This window comes from Bidens hawaiensis, unplaced genomic scaffold (assembly GCF_021521415.1).
Source record: "Bidens hawaiensis isolate Kalapana, Puna unplaced genomic scaffold, B.hawaiensis_p1.1 tig00030839_1, whole genome shotgun sequence".
In the NCBI taxonomy this organism is placed as follows: Eukaryota; Viridiplantae; Streptophyta; class Magnoliopsida; order Asterales; family Asteraceae; genus Bidens; species Bidens hawaiensis.
The window spans coordinates 27,229-44,621 of record NW_027495169.1 but is presented as its reverse complement, the minus strand read 5'-3'; positions in this window follow the sequence as shown (position 1 = coordinate 44,621).

Below are 17,393 nucleotides of genomic sequence, written 5' to 3'. Positions count from 1 at the left end.
ATCACTTTAGAACCTAGAAACCCAAATCGGACAAATTGCCCGAAAAATTATCCGAAAGACCACCTGGCACCCTTCCAAGCAACACAATCACCAACCCGAATGCAAAAGCTAACGCCGTTACACTCAGGAGCGGTACGACCACTGTTGCCTCACCAATTTCAGAAACAGTTATGGAAAAGAAATTTCTTGATGAAACACAGGAAAGGCTGACCCCAACAAGCACAGTACAGCCTAAGGAGCCAGTCCGAACTTATGTTCCGCCTATTCCATACCCTGGAAGACTGAAGCAGGAGCGATTGGAAGCTCAGTATGGGAAGTTTCTAGAACTCTTTAAGCAACTCCATATCAACATCCCTTTTATCGAGGCTATTGCTCAGATGCCAAAATATGCCAAGTTTCTTAAAGAAGTGCTGACAAACAAAAGAAAGTTGGAGGAGCTCTCGCATGTCACCCTAAGTGAAGAATGTTCAGCCGTCCTCCAAAGCAAGCTACCGACAAAGATGATCGATCCAGGGAGTTTTACTATCCCTTGTCTCATAGGAAATTTATCTGTTAGCAATGACCTGGCTGGCCTAGGAGCTAGTAATAATTTAATGCCTTATGCGGTTTTTGCAAAACTAGGGATAACAAAGCCCACCCGCATGAGCATTCAGTTAGCTGACCGATCTGTTAAATATCCTCAGGGCATTGTTGAAAACATGCTTGTCAAAATTGACAAGTTTGTTTTCCCAGTAGATTTTGTGATTCTAGACATGAAGGAAGACAAAAGTGTACCTCTGATTTTAAGAAGACCCTTTTTAGCCACCGCAAAGGCTATCATTGATGTTTGCACTGGCAAACTCACTCTCAGGGTCAATGACGAGGCAATCACTTTTGACATAGGAAAATCTATGCAATATCCGCAACAGCACGATGACACATTATACTGTGTTGACATCATAGATTCCATCGTAAGTTGCTATATGCGAGATTCCTCCATCAATAATCCCTTAGAAACACAAGTCTTAGACAAAACACTCAACAAACCCATTTTAGAAAACGAAAATCTCAACAATAACTTCCACGAAGAGTCAGAAATGATATACGAAATCATTGAAAACAATGAAAAATAAAAACCATCAATCGAACAACCACCAGCCTTAGAGTTAAAAGAACTACCAAAACATCTTGAATACGCCTTTTTAGAAAAAGATTCTCAACTCCCAGTAATTATTTCATCTCACCTTTCTAAAGAAGAGAAAGACGAACTTCTTAAGGTTCTTAAAAACCATAAGAAGGCTATCACATGAAAGATCATGGATATCAAGGGCATCAGTCCTTCTTTTTGTACTCACAAAATCCTCATGGAGGAAGAATACAAACCCGTGGTCCAACATCAAAGACGTCTCAATCCCAACATGCAAGATGTGGTGAAGAAGGAAGTAATCAAACTGCTTGATGCTGGATTAATCTACCCAACTCGGATTCACCTTGGGTTAGTCCCGTTCAAGTAGTACCCAAGAAGGGAGGAATGACGGTCGTAATGAACAAAAAGGACGAACTAATACCAATAAGAACCATCACAGGCTGGCGAGTTTGCATTGATTACCGGAAGCTTAATGACGCCACAAGAAAAGATCATTTTCCACTTCCCTTCATAGATCAAATGCTTGAGCGATTATCTGGAAAAATGTTTTACTGTTTTCTTGACGAATTTTCCGGATATTTCCAAATTCCCATTGCTCCTGAGGATCAGGAGAAAACCACTTTTACATGTCCATACGGGACCTTCGCCTACCGAAGAATGCCATTTGGACTATGTAATGCTCCAGCCACCTTCCAGCGTTGCATGGTGGCCATCTTTCATGAAATGATCGAAAACTCTATGGAAGTTTTCATGGACGAATTCTCAGTCTTCGGAGACTCCTTCGATCATTGTCTAAAAAACCTAGATAAAATGTTAGCTAGGTGTGAAGAAGTAAATCTAGTGCTCAACTAGGAAAAATGCCGCGTTATGGTAATGGAAGGCATTGTTCTAGGTCACAAGATATCCCAAGCAGGACTAGAAGTTGATAGGGCCAAAATATAAGCCATATCCAAACTTCCACCGCCAACTTCAGTCAAAGCTATTAGAAGTTTTCTAGGTCACGCAGGTTTCTACCGCCGCTTCATAAAAGACTTCTCAAAAATCTCAAGACCCATGACCAAACTTCTGGAGAAAGACGCACCATTCGTCTTCTCTGAGGAATGTGTTGAATCATTCAATACATTAAAAGACAAACTTGTCAACACACCAATCATGACCACGCCCGATTGGACCATTCCATTCGAAATCATGTGCGATGCAAGTGACTTTGCAGTTGGAGCCGTACTCGGACAACGCATAGAAAAACACTTGCACCCAATTTACTATGCAAGTAAAACTCTGAACGATGCACAAGAAAATTACACCACAACAGAAAAAGAGTTACTGCCAGTAGTTTTGCCTTTGAAAAATTTAGATCATACCTAGTTCTTTCCAAAACCATAGTTTACACCGATCATGCCGCAATACGTTACCTATTCAACAAACAAGATGCCAAACCCAGACTCATCCGATGGATCCTACTACTCCAAGAATTTGACATCGAGGTCAAGGACAAAAAGGGGGCAGAGAATGTAGCTGCCGAACATCTTTCACGCTTAGAATGTCCAACTCCTGTAGAACTTCACAAAGAAATTATCAATGATAATTTCCCACATGAAATTCTCATACGCATTCAAGAAGTCATAGAATAAAAAGACGAAAGTCCTTGGTACGCCGACTTCGCAAATTACCTAGCTTGTAGAATCCTAAGAAAAGGACTTACCCATCAACAGCGGAAGAAATTCTTCTCCGATCTTAAGTTTTACTTATGGGAAGATCCATACGTATTTAGAATAGGTGCGGATCAAGTTATTCGTAGGTGCGTGGCATGCAAGGAGGCCTTAGACATTCTCAAACACTGCCATGAAGGACCAACAGGTGGACACCATGGTACCGCCACTACGGTCAGGAAAGTGTTTGATGCAGGATTTTTTTGGCCCACTATATACAAAGATACACATACTTTGATCCAAGCATGCGATGCTTGTCAAAGAGCCGGGAACATCTCATCAAAAAATGAGATGGCTCAAAAGGGCATTCATATTTGTGAGATCTTTGATGTATGGGGAATAAATTTCACGGGCCCATTTCCTAACTCATTCGGAAATAAGTACATCCTTGTAGCAGTCGACTACGTGTCTAAATGGGTAGAAGCAAAAGCTCTTCCCACTAACGATGCTCGAGTAGTTGTACGATTTCTAAAAAAGTTGTTTTCACGATACGGTACTCCGAAAGCCCTAATCAGTGACAGAGGTACCCACTTCTGTAACACCCTGATGGACAAGGTCTTAGAACGGTATGGAGTTCATCACCGACTGGCAACACCATATCACCCTCAGACCAGTGGGCAGGTAGAGGTCTCGTATCGAGGAATTAAGAGAATTTTAGAAAGAACTGTGGGGATGAATCACAAAAATTGGGCAGAAAAGTTAGATGATGCTTTGTGAGCCCTCAGGACGGCCTACAAAACTCCCATAGGAACGACACCCTTCAAGCTTGTTTACGGGAAGGCATGTCATCTGACAGTAGAGTTAAAACACAAAGCCTACTAGGCCCTCAGAACAGTGAATTTTGATCTAACGTCCGCCAGAGTAAACCGGGACGATCAAATTCGTGAGCTCGAGGAACTGAGAACATTGGCCTACAAAATTTCGTGGTATTACAAGGAAAAGACTAAACGCATACACGACGCCCATTTAAAAGGAAACAAAAAATTTCAAACTGGCGATCGTGTACTGTTATACAACGCTCGTTTACGTCTTTTCCCGGGAAAATTGAAATCCCGATGGACAGGACCATACATAGTTGAATCAGTTTTTGACTATGGGAGAATCGAAATTTCAAATTCAAATGGCCAAAAGTTCAAGGTAAATGGACATCGATTAAAGCCATATATTGACAGTTCGCTTAAATAAGTTTTGGAGGTATTAACCCTCCAAACTTCTTGAATGAGAACAAATTGGAAGTAGGGTCTGGCCAAGACCCTGATTAAACTAGGCCTTGTAAATAAATGAGCTAAATAAAAAAAGAATATATATATATATATATATATATATATATAATAAAATAATAACATGAAACTGAAAACCACGGGGGTGTGCTTTCGAAAGCACGGTCCCGTGCCTAGAAATGCGGACCGGGATCTTCGCTACAAAAATCTCAGTTAGACTGGCTTGTAACAAAATTGTCAGAGCAAAAACACGGGGGCGTGCTTCCAAAAGCACGGTACCGTGCTTGGCTTAATGGTTGGTTATAAAAGGCAACTTGTGTCATTGAATTCTTTGCACAAACCAAAACCAAAACCAAAAATCTCTGAAAATTCATCATGCCAACTGAGATGAGTGAAGCAATCCCCGTTTCCCGACATCCGAGAAACGATGCCCGCCATGTTTCCAAAACCGAGCTTCTCTTGAAACTTCAAGAACTCGTGAAAGAACTCACCGAAATGAATCTCCATGCTAAGATGCGTCTCGTACAACTCACAGAATCAGTGGAAAACATGAAAATGGAACTCCGAGACATCAATGAACAACTCCAGTTTCAAGTTCTTGGTTTCACGTATTTTCCACCATAAGGACCATTCGGAGGAGAGCCTTTCGGGGAACTCTAGGAAACTTAACTTTATGTTTTTATGTGTAAACAAGTGCATTAAGCACAATGTGTTAGGACTTCGGGCTTAACCCGAATATTTTCTTTTCTCAGGAAAACCCGGGCTTATCCCGTAATTGTTCTAGGATCTTTATTTAATGAAAAGCAATTTTTAGATGACCAAACTTCCAAATTATCATAATAAACGTCTTTCTAAGAATTCCAGATCTTGCATCGTGTTGAAAATTTCAAAGAAATTCACCGTGACAAAAAGCACGGGCCGTGCTTTCCTAAGCACGAGGCCGTGGTCACCCCATAATCTTCAGCATGATACGCACTGACTCCGTACAATTCTCTAACTCAGAAACATTTATTCCTCTAGCAGCACGGGGCCGTGCTTTTGAAAGCACGGTGCCGTGTTCAACTTTCCAGTCTCTATATAATGCATGCATAAACTCACTATTCGATTCACACCAAACACAACTTACCTAAATGGAAGGAAAACGGGTTGAATGGAGGCCAGTGAAAAAGGGGAAACAACATGAATCCCCCTCATACCTTGAGGAGGAGGTCATGAGACTCCAATGCATCATAAGAGATCAAGTTGAGAGCAACATGCAAACCGAAGCTCAAGTAGTCGAGTTAATTAACAAAGTCGACCTGCTTAGGTTCAAGAACTTCCATGTGGTGGAGGGCCACCACAAAGATGTGACTTCCAAACTTAACTTTCTCAACCGAGAAATCGTTACGCTCAACAAAAAGCTTGACGAACTTTTGTAAGCCAAACGAGCACCATCACACATCCAGGACTTGTTCGGAAGTGGTGGCCGTTGAAGTTCTGACTTTGTTTCATGTTGAAGTTGTTCCCGCTAGTACTATGTGTTAGGATATGAGAGTTGTTGTTGTACTTTTCATTTTATCTCTCTTTAATTATGTCTTTAGTTTTATGTTTTAATGAAATCTAGGATTTTTAATTACCATGTTAAAGTAACCAGAAAATAAAAAAACTAGCTAAAAACAAATCAGTTCGACAAATAAACAAAATTTAAAACAATACTGTCTGCACTAAGCAGCACGGTACCGTGCCTCTAAAAACACGAGGCCGTGTTTTTGGTCACAGAGCAGTTACGAGTTTTATCTTAATAAAATAACTTTTCCCAACCACCAACCCTCACAATCACTGCGTTCTGAACCGAAAACCACCGACCATCCAATATTTCGCTAATTTCTTCATCAAATCTTCAATTCTGTATGTTAATTTAACAATTGCATTGTTCAAATTCGTCATTTTAGGTTTAGTTTAACCCTAAAATCGCTCAATTCGACCAAATCTGGTCAAAACCCGAAGAGGATATGGGTTAAATTACTTGCATATGATGAATGGATTGTTGAAAGTTTAATGGTTAGGGTTTAATTGAAAGGAACAATTCGGGTTTTGGGTGTTAGCATAAATACCCAACACACCATTAAACCTAATTAATACAATCTGTTGGAAACAAGGGTTCGAGTCTAAGTAAGTTAGAAGTCAATATTAAAAACACGAGCCGTGCCCAAAATAACACGAGTCGTGGTTAACCAAAAGTCAAACATCAATGGAAACTGAACCAGAGGCAACAGCACGGGGCCGTGCTTCTGAAAGCACGCCACCGTTCTTTGCTCTCTGTTTCAGCAAATTGAAAAATTTTCACGAATTTTGACTAATTTGGATGTAAATTGCAGATGGCAGAGTATGGAGAAGAAGTTCATGCATTCCTAGTCTTCAGAAACCGCAAATCAAAGGACCGACAAGCAAACACAAGATTAACTTATCTCAACAACAGGTATCCAGAATCCAACTTCTATGCCTGTGAAGACACTTTGAGACACGTCAACCAATGGAACCGTTATGAGAACATTGTGAAGGGACCTTGGAGGGGAATCAGTGACGGAACTTACAAAGAAATTCCTGGCCTCGTTCACTATGAAAAAGAAAAAGTTTGATATGTGGGATGAAGAGGCAATCGAGTTCCGATGTGGGGGTATATGGCGTAAAACCTCTATCACCCAACTAGGAATTGATTTAGGAATCTACACGGAGGAGGAAACTTATCAGGAGATATGGACCAAAGCAGAGATAGCATTTGCAGATGAAGACAGCAGCGACAATACAGAGGTTGGGAACACTCGGGAAAAAGCATGGGAACTGCTAGGGTTCGGGGACAAAACGAACCACACAAACAGTTCAAGAAGTGTCGCCTTAAGAGATCCACTCATGAGATATATTCACCGACTGCTAAGCCAAACAGTAACAGCACGTACCAAAAATAAATGAGTAGTGAATTTACGGGATTTGTGAGCACTTTACTGCATAAGAAATAGGACTGCTTGCAATATTACTTATCTTTTCTGTCAACTTTTCAGAGCCAATGCAACCGCTGAAAGCCCGAATACCCCAATCTTCGGTGGTGCATGGATTTATAAACTTTATAAAGCTTATCATGTAGACAGGGAAGGAACAGAAAGCCCGAAACCCATACCACTTAACCTCAATCTTTGCAACAAAATGGAGATAGCACAACTGTTTAATGCAAGGCCAGAAATTTGGAGGTTCGTTAACAGCCGCGGCCACATTTGGGACATGGAAAGCCAGTTGGAAATGATGATGGAGGATGAACGAATAGACAGAATAGAAGCTGAGTACGCACGAACAAGGACTCATAAGCCATACACGGGTAACTGATGACTGACGGCACTGGTAGGTCGGGCAACGGCATGGGTTGGTAGTATTTTAGGAACTTATTATGTGTGTTTTAAACAATTTACTTTCTGTCGTACTTGTTTGTTTGTTTTTATGTTGGATTGGATATTTTTATGGCCGTAGGTGCCAAAGACATTATGCTAGGTACTAATTTAGCCCGATAGGGCAAGGGATGGATGATTCCATACCCAATTTTCAGCAGTTTATGCTTGGTTGTTTGTGGATGCTTGCAGTTTTATATTATACAGGTACAAAAACAGGAAAACGGACGGAAAACAGGGGACGCTCTGACGAAATTTCGTTAACCCATAGGGAAGTAACTCTCCATTTTTACCCATAATACTCAATTAGAATTTTTATATTTTCATGAATCTTGTCACATTGAGGACAATGTGAGATTCAAGTGTGAGGAGGGGAATTACTTGACCAATTGATTGTCCAATTAATTATGAAAATTCTCTAAAACAACAAATATTTTTGCAGCAAACAAATATTGTAAGTCCCGAATCTGGATCACTATAATATGATATCAACCAAACGAGTATTGGTGCGGAATACAAATGCTCGGTTATTCAAGAACACAAGTGATAACAAGAAAACGAACACTAAGTTGCTTCAAAACACACGTATATTGATTACGTCGGGTGCTTAAGCACTTATAATACTTGAATAATAAAAATAATGAACAACATTAACCCTATACATCACACCACTATATACAGGGACAACATCCAAAGGCCGGCCCAACCAAAACTAAGCCCACCGAGAACACATACACAGTTCTCGGTTTACATGTGCACCCAAGCCCAAATACCAGTAAACAAGCTCAAACCATAACGCTAGGCCCAACAATCTCCCCCTTGGTTTGCAGCTTTGTCTTTACTCTTCCTCCATGTACTCAATATCCGCATCTTTCAGTCCTCCAGCCCAAAATTTGTTATTGATGATAGACGCTACCATGCGTGTGTATTCTTTGGCGGCTTCATCAGCACTGATCTGATGCGTACTGAGTGTCTTGATATCCCTTTCATGGAATTTTAACAGATCCTTAGGGTCAACAAAACGATATTGACCTTTCCGTTTTTGCAACTTGACAACAGCTGTGGTAGTAAACGGATCAAAGAACCAGAATCTCATGTTGTCCAACGTACCCTCGGGAATGGCACCGGGTACGGGAATGTAAGTAGCTTTCTTTGTGGGAGGCCACATTACATTAACCATAGTTTTCCCAGTTCGTGGATCCAGGACTCCTTTGGCTTTCTTTAGAAAAGATTCAGCAGTCGGCATATTAGGAAATCCTCTATCAACTTGACGCTTGAGAAAATTCCAGAAATCTGTTCCCCGTTTGTCGTGTGATGTATTTGAAAATGGAGCATTTATTAAGTCGATCAAATCAACTATTGTCCAGGAACCAAAATCCTTCATCTTCTTGTAATATTCCATTGTCCCTGACTTTCTCTTGACCCACCACATACTCTTGTCAACATCAAAATCCCATGATAGAACTCCAGATCGATCACCGTATTTGTCGGAGAACCCCTTTTGAAGTGTAACAACATATCTCTCTGGGTGATCTGAAGATACAACATTTTGATCCAAGTTCTTCATTACTAGTATCTTCTTCCTTCCCTTCTCAAGCAGCTTCTTCTTAATTCTGTCAGACTTCTCTTTTGTAACAGATGGTGCATCCAGGTAACGATTCAGAGAATCTGATTCTTCTTGTCGACTGACACCAACATTATCGTCTGGACGAGCATTGGAGACTTTGTCTTGATCATTAGATGGAGTTTGATGCACCATGTCTTCATTACTTTTGAACTCATCTCCAAACTTTTGAAATAGCTTTTGTTGGAGATCGAGATACATAGCAGTTAGACCTCCCATACCAGACTGCAATTCTTTAATTTTGAAGTCTTTATCTGAATTGCTGGCCTCAATATCTTGAATGCGAACATCCTTGATTACTGTCTTGTTCGAGTTCGAAAACTCGTCTTTGTAGAGCTTGGACATCCACAGGAGAATTCTCTAGAACCACCCCTTTTCCTTTGTTCTGAAGATAATTCTCTTGCATGGCCAGGATTCGAACAACCTTCTCAGAAACATCTGAACTAGACCGACCTTGGTTAAATTGACTGGTGGACCCGGAAGGAATATCTGCAGTGTCAGAATGTGGAATATCTGTTTCAAAGTCAAAATCATCACCAAAGTCACTGGACAACTCCATGAAAGTTGGCTCGACAGTAGATGCAACTGGTTCAGTCTGTGATTTTGGGGCATGTGATTCTGGTTGATCGGTGGTTTGTTGTGGACTGGTGGTTGATTCTGGTGCTGGTGTAATTGTTGGTGCTGGTGTAGCTTCGGTTGTTTCAACTTCACGAACCAACTCGCTTGAACTCATATCATTCCTTTTTCGTTTACGATGGATGAGATCAGCAGTTGGTTCTTCAACATAATCTTCCTCAATATCTTCAGTGACTGTCTGAGGAGGCTTCAGAGCAGTTGACTGAAATAGAAATTTAGCAGCTTCGAGAGCTTTTAATCTTTCAATATCTGTAAGAGTACTTGTCTGACGAGGCTCTTCTTCCTCGTCTTCATCGTCGGAAATCTCAAACGTAGCAGCACGTGGTTGAGCAGGTGCCACGTGTTCTTCAGCAACCTGAGCACTGACTGGCTCAGGTTCGGTCTCAGAAAAATGACCGAATTTCTCAAGGGGTCTCGATCCCTTGTAAGCTATTTTGGCCCCTTTTCTTGACTGCTTCATTAACCCAAAGGAGTTGGGTCCCTTTGTCTTCATATCCAAGGTCTCAACAGTTTTCACCAAATCAGTGTAATGAGAATCGAAGATCATCTGTAAAAACCTTGGGTACATCAAAAACATCTCCTTCTTCTTTGCCTTGAGATTGCTTATCATTTCATTGAAGACGAATCTGGAATAGTTGTAATTCCACCCATGATCAGAGCAGCAACGGCAGACATTTGAGTGTGGCTAATCTCATCTGAACCCCCTTTTCTTCCCGAGATGCATGTGAAGAACGTATGCAATAAATATATCCAGTAGGGATGAAACAACTTCTTGATTGCCGGTGGATAAGTACCTTCATACCCCATCCTGGTAATTACTTCAGTAACCGCGGCTGTAGAATTCTCTGTTGGGTAGTCGGTTTGATCTCCAAACAGAAGTACTTCTCTGATAATTGCTTCAGTAACGGTAACAGGCTTTAATTGTATCTTGGAGTCGATTGAAGTAACTCCATCTGCTCCTTGAGAGTTGATCTTTGCATTCTTCCAGAAGTCAGTAACCATCTTCTTGCAAATCACAGGATTCTCACGAAGAGCATGGGAAATCCTGCAAGTGTTGAGTCCAACAATCATCGACTTGAACTCCTTGTGAGCCAGTGGCGGGTCATACACAGCGATATTATGAGTGTCTACAAACTTTAACGGATTTTGATCAGCCATATCTGTACCAAACTTAACAAGTTAGATAATAATTAAATTATCTTGACATGGATCAACAATTTGTTCATGAATGGTAAAGAATTTTAGTTATTAGACCAAAAAGAATTTCAGATAGCCCAAAGTACATTAGACGGGTCCAAATTCACATCACTATGAAGGTTCGGGCTCAAATAGTAGGAATTTGGCCCAGCAAGAGGGATCGCGGTCATCAATTGGGTTTTCTGTCAATGATTTAACCGAGAACAAAGGTTCTCGGTCACGAGTTGGCCGAAAAGGGGGTTCTCGGTCACGAGTCTGCCATGAAAGGGGGTTCTCGGTCAGGACTTGGCCGAGAACAGAATTTTCTTTTATGATAAGGAGTTCTCGGTCAACAAAAGTCAACCGAGAACTCCATCACAGCTGTGACAGAAAACCCTTTTGGATTCCACCTCGGGAAGCGAACCATTGTCTTCAATCCCACCGGGACTTAAAAACACCATTAAACCTGCAACACACTGATTAATATCAACCGAAAACCCCAAATCAAAACTAATATATCTATTTTTAGTCCGATCACTCATGACATTAGTGACCAGTTCAACAAGTCATCCGTAAGAGCAAATTGTGAGACCACAACTATAGGTCTTAGTGATATGTAAGCCTCATATACCCACATCCAGTACCTGCAAGTCACAAAAACAATCTTGAAGCTTTGATTAGTAGGGGAGGTTTTGATCTCGGCAAGAATATCAAGTATTATGGAGAAGGATCTTGGCTGAAGGAGTTTGATATGGGCAAAATAATAAGAAAAAAGGAACTCTTTGAATATTTATAACACCCTTAGCAGGCTGAAAACTCCTTTGTGGGCCAAAAACTCTTGGAGGGCTCAAGAAGTCCGAATACCAGATAAAACAGCCCAAACCATTTAACACTTTCAAAACATTTGAGAAATAGCCCAAAAAATGAATCATGACCCACTCAGAAAGTCTAAGACTTTCAAAGTCCAAGTTTTGAAGATACGGTTTATGCGACGTTCTGAGGAGAGTAATTTCGAGGGAAAGCTATATAAGACAGTACAAAACAAAACAAGAAATAAAACAAAAAATGAAATTATCTTCACAAAAAAAACAACTCCCTTTATATATAACGTCGGGATCAAATTTCAGTTCTTTGTAAGATTGCTGCCACTTTTATGAAGAGATCCGAACATGGAATCATATCGTTTAAGAGGCTGTCACAAGGATTCATGTTCAGCATTATTATGACATCTAAGAGACAGATTGATAGCGTGTATCCCATACTTAGCATGATCTTTCATCGTATCAGTGATATGATTAGGGTTCAGTTAGGCATAAAGCTTAAATGGACATCACTCATGGACCTGTGATGCCTCCTATATCTTCTCAAGGCGTATTTGGCTTTCCCCAGGTCACCCCAATTTGACTCCAACCCCCTAGTGCTTGATCAAAATAAATTTTTTTAATAATAGTATTTTGTACAAAACATGGCTTAGAAGTAAGGTTGAACGTTGGACTTAGTGCCAGTAAACTGACAAGCCTTTCATTCGAGACATGATAGGACTTACTTGTGTGCCCCCATCTTTGTAGTTCTAGTTTGAACCCTTGAAGCCTTGATACTGAGATAACTATGATATACATGATATACATAAAGTACTTCAACCAATTTTTTTTTAATTGTAATAGCAATATCCTGACTATCTAATATTTTTGGTGATCAAGACACTAACGGGCTCGTGTATGACTGGGTAATTGCTTTTCTGCCTGTCATTCGGAGAGATGTATCTGGAGACATGCACCTGTCTTCAAAATGACCCTCCACATTGAGTTTAGCAAATTTAGTTTATATCACTTCAACTTTTACGCATCGTGGAAAGTGCCATACACATCAATGACTGTTCTAGAGTCTTTTAAGCCTAATAACTTCACCCGTTAGGCACACAGAAACAATTTATCTATCATTTTCCAAAGGTTGGATCAATTTTCATTTGAAAATATTTTAAAACTTCTAAAAAGCTATTAACTGAATAGTAATATCACTTCCCGGAGAGTTAATTAAAAACACACGCGTTAAGCATTCAGTCACTCCGGTCACTTTAAGCCTTCAGGTTAATGGCAATCCATTATAACCACAAGTGATTAACCAGACCAAACATGCATGAGAACACATGTCCTTCCGACTCAGAGTTACCGACATAATTTTAAGTAAAAGAACACAAAACACAAACAACATATCATAATCGCCCAGGGTGCTTTCAGTCATCAGGTAAATGGCTATCCTGTGAAACTATAGATGTAACACCGGACCAACCATATACAAGTACATGTCCTTCAAACTTGAGCAACCGACATAATTTTAAGCAAAGATGAATGTTAATTTTTTTTTTAAATAAAGACAACGCATACACACTATTTTTGTGTTTTTGACTTTTTCTCCCCCTAAATTTATGCAAAAAAAAAAAAGCAAAATAAGTACAAATTTACACCCAAAAAGACTCAATCCTCGAAACGAAGCATTTTAAGAAAACTCACAAGCACATTAAATTTTGCTGTTCCGACCGGTTTTGTAAATAGGTCCGCCACGTTATTGTCGGTGTGGACCTGTTCAAGATGAATCAATTTTCGATTGAAACAGTCACGAATAAAATGAATTTTAATGTCGACGTGCTTGGTTTTAGAATGTTGGACATGGTTTTTCACAATAGCTATGGCTGCATCATTATCACAAAAAATAGGAGTGTCAAGAAATTCCAAACCGTAATCCAGTAGCTGATTTTGCATCCAGATAACCTGAGAGCAACAAGTGGATGCAGCAACATATTCTGCTTCGGCTGTCGAAGTAGACACTGTTTGTTGTTTTTTACACTGCCATGAAATGAGCCGATCTCCGAGAAACTGACAGCCGGCTGACGTGGATTTCCTATCAATGTCATCTCCACCATAATTGCTATCAGCAAAAGCATAAAGATCAAATTCTGATTGTTTGGGATACCAAAGACCTAACTTCGGTTGTCCCTTAAGATATCTAAAAATTCGTTTAACAGCAATTAAATGAGAGAGTTTAGGATTAGCCTGGAATCGAGCACATTGGTAGACTGCGAACATTATGTCGGGACGACTGGCTGTGAGATACATCAGGGACCCGATCATCGATCGATAGTATGTCTAATCTACGGGACTCCCTTCAGGATCAGATGATAAAAGTGGTCTTTCAGCCATTGGAGTATTAGCACTCTTGCAATCTTGAAGCTCAAACTTAGCTAGCATATCTTCAACATACTTTCCTTGATGTAACAGAATACCTGTTGGATTTTGCCGAACCTGTAACCCCAGAAATGTTGTCATTTCACCCAATGAACTCATCTCAAATCTTTTCTTCATAACGCTTTCAAATTCTTTGCATAAATCTGAACTGGTGGAACCAAAAATGATGTCATCAACATAAATCTGGACCAGAATCAAATCCTTTCCGACTGTTTTTCAGAACAAGGCTTGATAAATCGTTCCCCGCTTATAACCGTGGTCAAGTAGATGCGCATTCAGTGTAGCATACCACGCCCGTGGAGTCTGATGTAACCCGTACAGTTCCTTATCTAACTTGTAAACATGATTTGGCTTCTTAGAATCAACGAAACCCGGTGACTGATCGACATAAATTTCCTCTTTAACCTCACCATACAAAAACGTTGTTTTAACATCCATCTGATAAACTGTGAAACCCATGTACGATGCATATGCCAGAAAAATTCTAATTGCCTCAAGTCTAGCTACTGGAGCATAGACTTCAGTGTAATCTAATCCTTCAACCTGACGAAAACCGCGAACTACCAGTCGAGCCTTATTACGAACAATAACCCCGATGTCATCTTGCTTGTTCCTAAAAACCCATCTTGTACCAAGAGCTTTCTTTCCTTCCGGCAATTTAACCAATCTCCACACCTTCAATTTTCATGCTGATTAAGTTCTTCATGCATAGCATCAACCCAACTAAGTTCTTGAAGGGCCATCTCAACATTCTTTGGTTCAATCTGAGATATGAAACAAGAGAACATGCAACTATTTATGTGTCCAGTCTGGCTTCTGGTGGACACTCTTGCTTCAATGGGACCTATGATGTTCTCAATCGGGTGATTCTTTTGAATTCTTGAAGGAATTGAATGATCAGAAACAACACAGTTAGGTTGCAAATTTGTTATATTCTCCCCGGAGTCAGTAAGAGGATTTTTCCATCCAGACGTTGCTGTACTGTGAGAGTACGAGGTTCCGGCAATTTATTCATCTGGAATGTCATCGGTAAATAATGTGCTCCCGAAAATCTGACGAACGGAACTCTCCCCCTCAACGTTTGCAGCATTTTCAGACGAAATTGGTTGAGTTTGATTGGTCTCTGAAGATTGAGTAGGCTGATCATCGGTTGTAGCACTACTCAACTCAGTAACCTCATCATCCAGTGACGGAGAAATATGAGACAGTGATCGAGAACTGTCTTGTGTTACACCCACGGTGGGGTCACTTGGAGAATCTTTGTTGATGACTGGAGATACATGGAAAGGCTTGAAAAATTCATTGTAGTCAAATAACCAATCAGGACCAACGCGGGCGTCAGTCTCATTTTCTTACAACCAACGAACTTCATAAGACTCTATAATCTGTTTGGTGGACTTGTTGTAAACCCTGTAGGCTGTATTACCAGCATACCCAACGAAATAACACTCATCTGCTGCGGCCCCAAACTTTGGAGTGGTTTCTAGATTCAGCAACGTGCATGGATACCCGAAAGCTCTGAAATGTGCGACTGTGGGTTGATGACCATAGACAATCTCATACGGTGTCTTCATCTTTGACTTGTTCATTATCACCCGGTTCTGAACATAACAAGCGGTATTAATGGCTTCAGCCCAGAAAAACAACGGTAATTTAGAGTCGCATAATATCGTTCTTGCTGCTTCGATTAGAGTTCTGTTTCTTCTTTCAGCGACACCATTTTGTTGAGGCGTACGCGAAGAACTATACTGACGAAGCACCCCCTTTTCTGAGCAGAAATGATTCAGAAATGCATTCTTGAATTCCGTTCCATTGTCACACCTGATTCCTTTCCGTTTTAGGTTCAATTAATTCTCCATTAATACCACAAATTTCTTGATCAGATCTGCAGTTTCACTCTTATTTGACAAGAAAAACACCCATGTAAAACGTGAGTAGTCATCAGTAATAACTACACAATAAGAGCTGCGAGACAAGCTTAACACATGAACTGGCCCAAAAAGGTCCATATGAAGTAACTGAAAGACTGACGAGATGGTATTAATTAACTTAGGTTTATGATATTTTCGATGATGTTTTCCCAAGGCACAAGCCACACATTTTTCAACGGTCACAAAATATTTGATAGGTAAACCACACACTAAATTATTTTTAGCAAGACGATTTAGATTTTTAATATTTGCATGACCAAGCCGACGATGCGAAAGCATCGCATTATGTTCCGACAATTTTGAAAACAAGCATGTAATTTCGTCGGGAACATTTTGGTTCATGTCGATCACATAAGCATTATCTTTTCGTTGTGATCGAACAAGAATCCATTCCTCTTGTATGATTATACCGGGTTTCAGAATTAAGCACTCCTTTTTAGTAAAATGAGTTGAAAAATCCTTGTCACAAATTTGTGACACGCTTAACAGACTGTGCTTCAATTCTGGAACAAAATTGACATTTTCAAATTTTAACACCGTTACTTACAGTACCCTTTTGAGTGATTTTTCCTTTCTCCACATACCCACCATTAAATGTTTGAATGTCGTTTAGCTGGGTGATGTCTCCTGTCATATGCCTGGAACAACCACTATCAACATACCAAGGTCTGATGATATTCCTCCATAGCTGTCCCTGTACAAAACGCAGGATTAGTTAGTTTTTGGTACCCAGTCCATACATACACTGGGTGACCCTGACCCTGACTCATCAACTTTTGTCACAGACTGCAATGTCATATCCTTTTGATCATCAAAAATAGAGTGATTAGTTGCTTTTGCTGGAGATTTAGGAAACCACTTATGTCTGGGAGACTTGGAATTATAAGTACGAATGGTTATCATTATCTCCGGTGCCTCAGACGTAGAATTATTATATGAAATCGTTTTCTTCTTCTCCTGTTTAGGTCTAGTGTTGGTGTTTATATGTGATTTTGAATGTGAAACACCTTTACTGATCCTTCTTTTGATCATGTTGGGTTTGGTCTGATGAGGACTAAACCTGCCAGACTTGTTTCGATTCCAATCATCATCAAAAGAACTAGCCGAAAAATGTTTAAATCCTTTCCTATATGCATCATGATGCACATATGGCATATTCCTTTGATAAAATCCATAGTATGGAATGTACGAACGATGTGGACAATTTCTGGCAATATGACCAGGAATGCCACAGTTGAAACATGTCTGGTGTTTTACGAAAAAAATATTTTGATCAGATCCTTGTCTGGACTGATTGTGTGGACCAGTCTGTT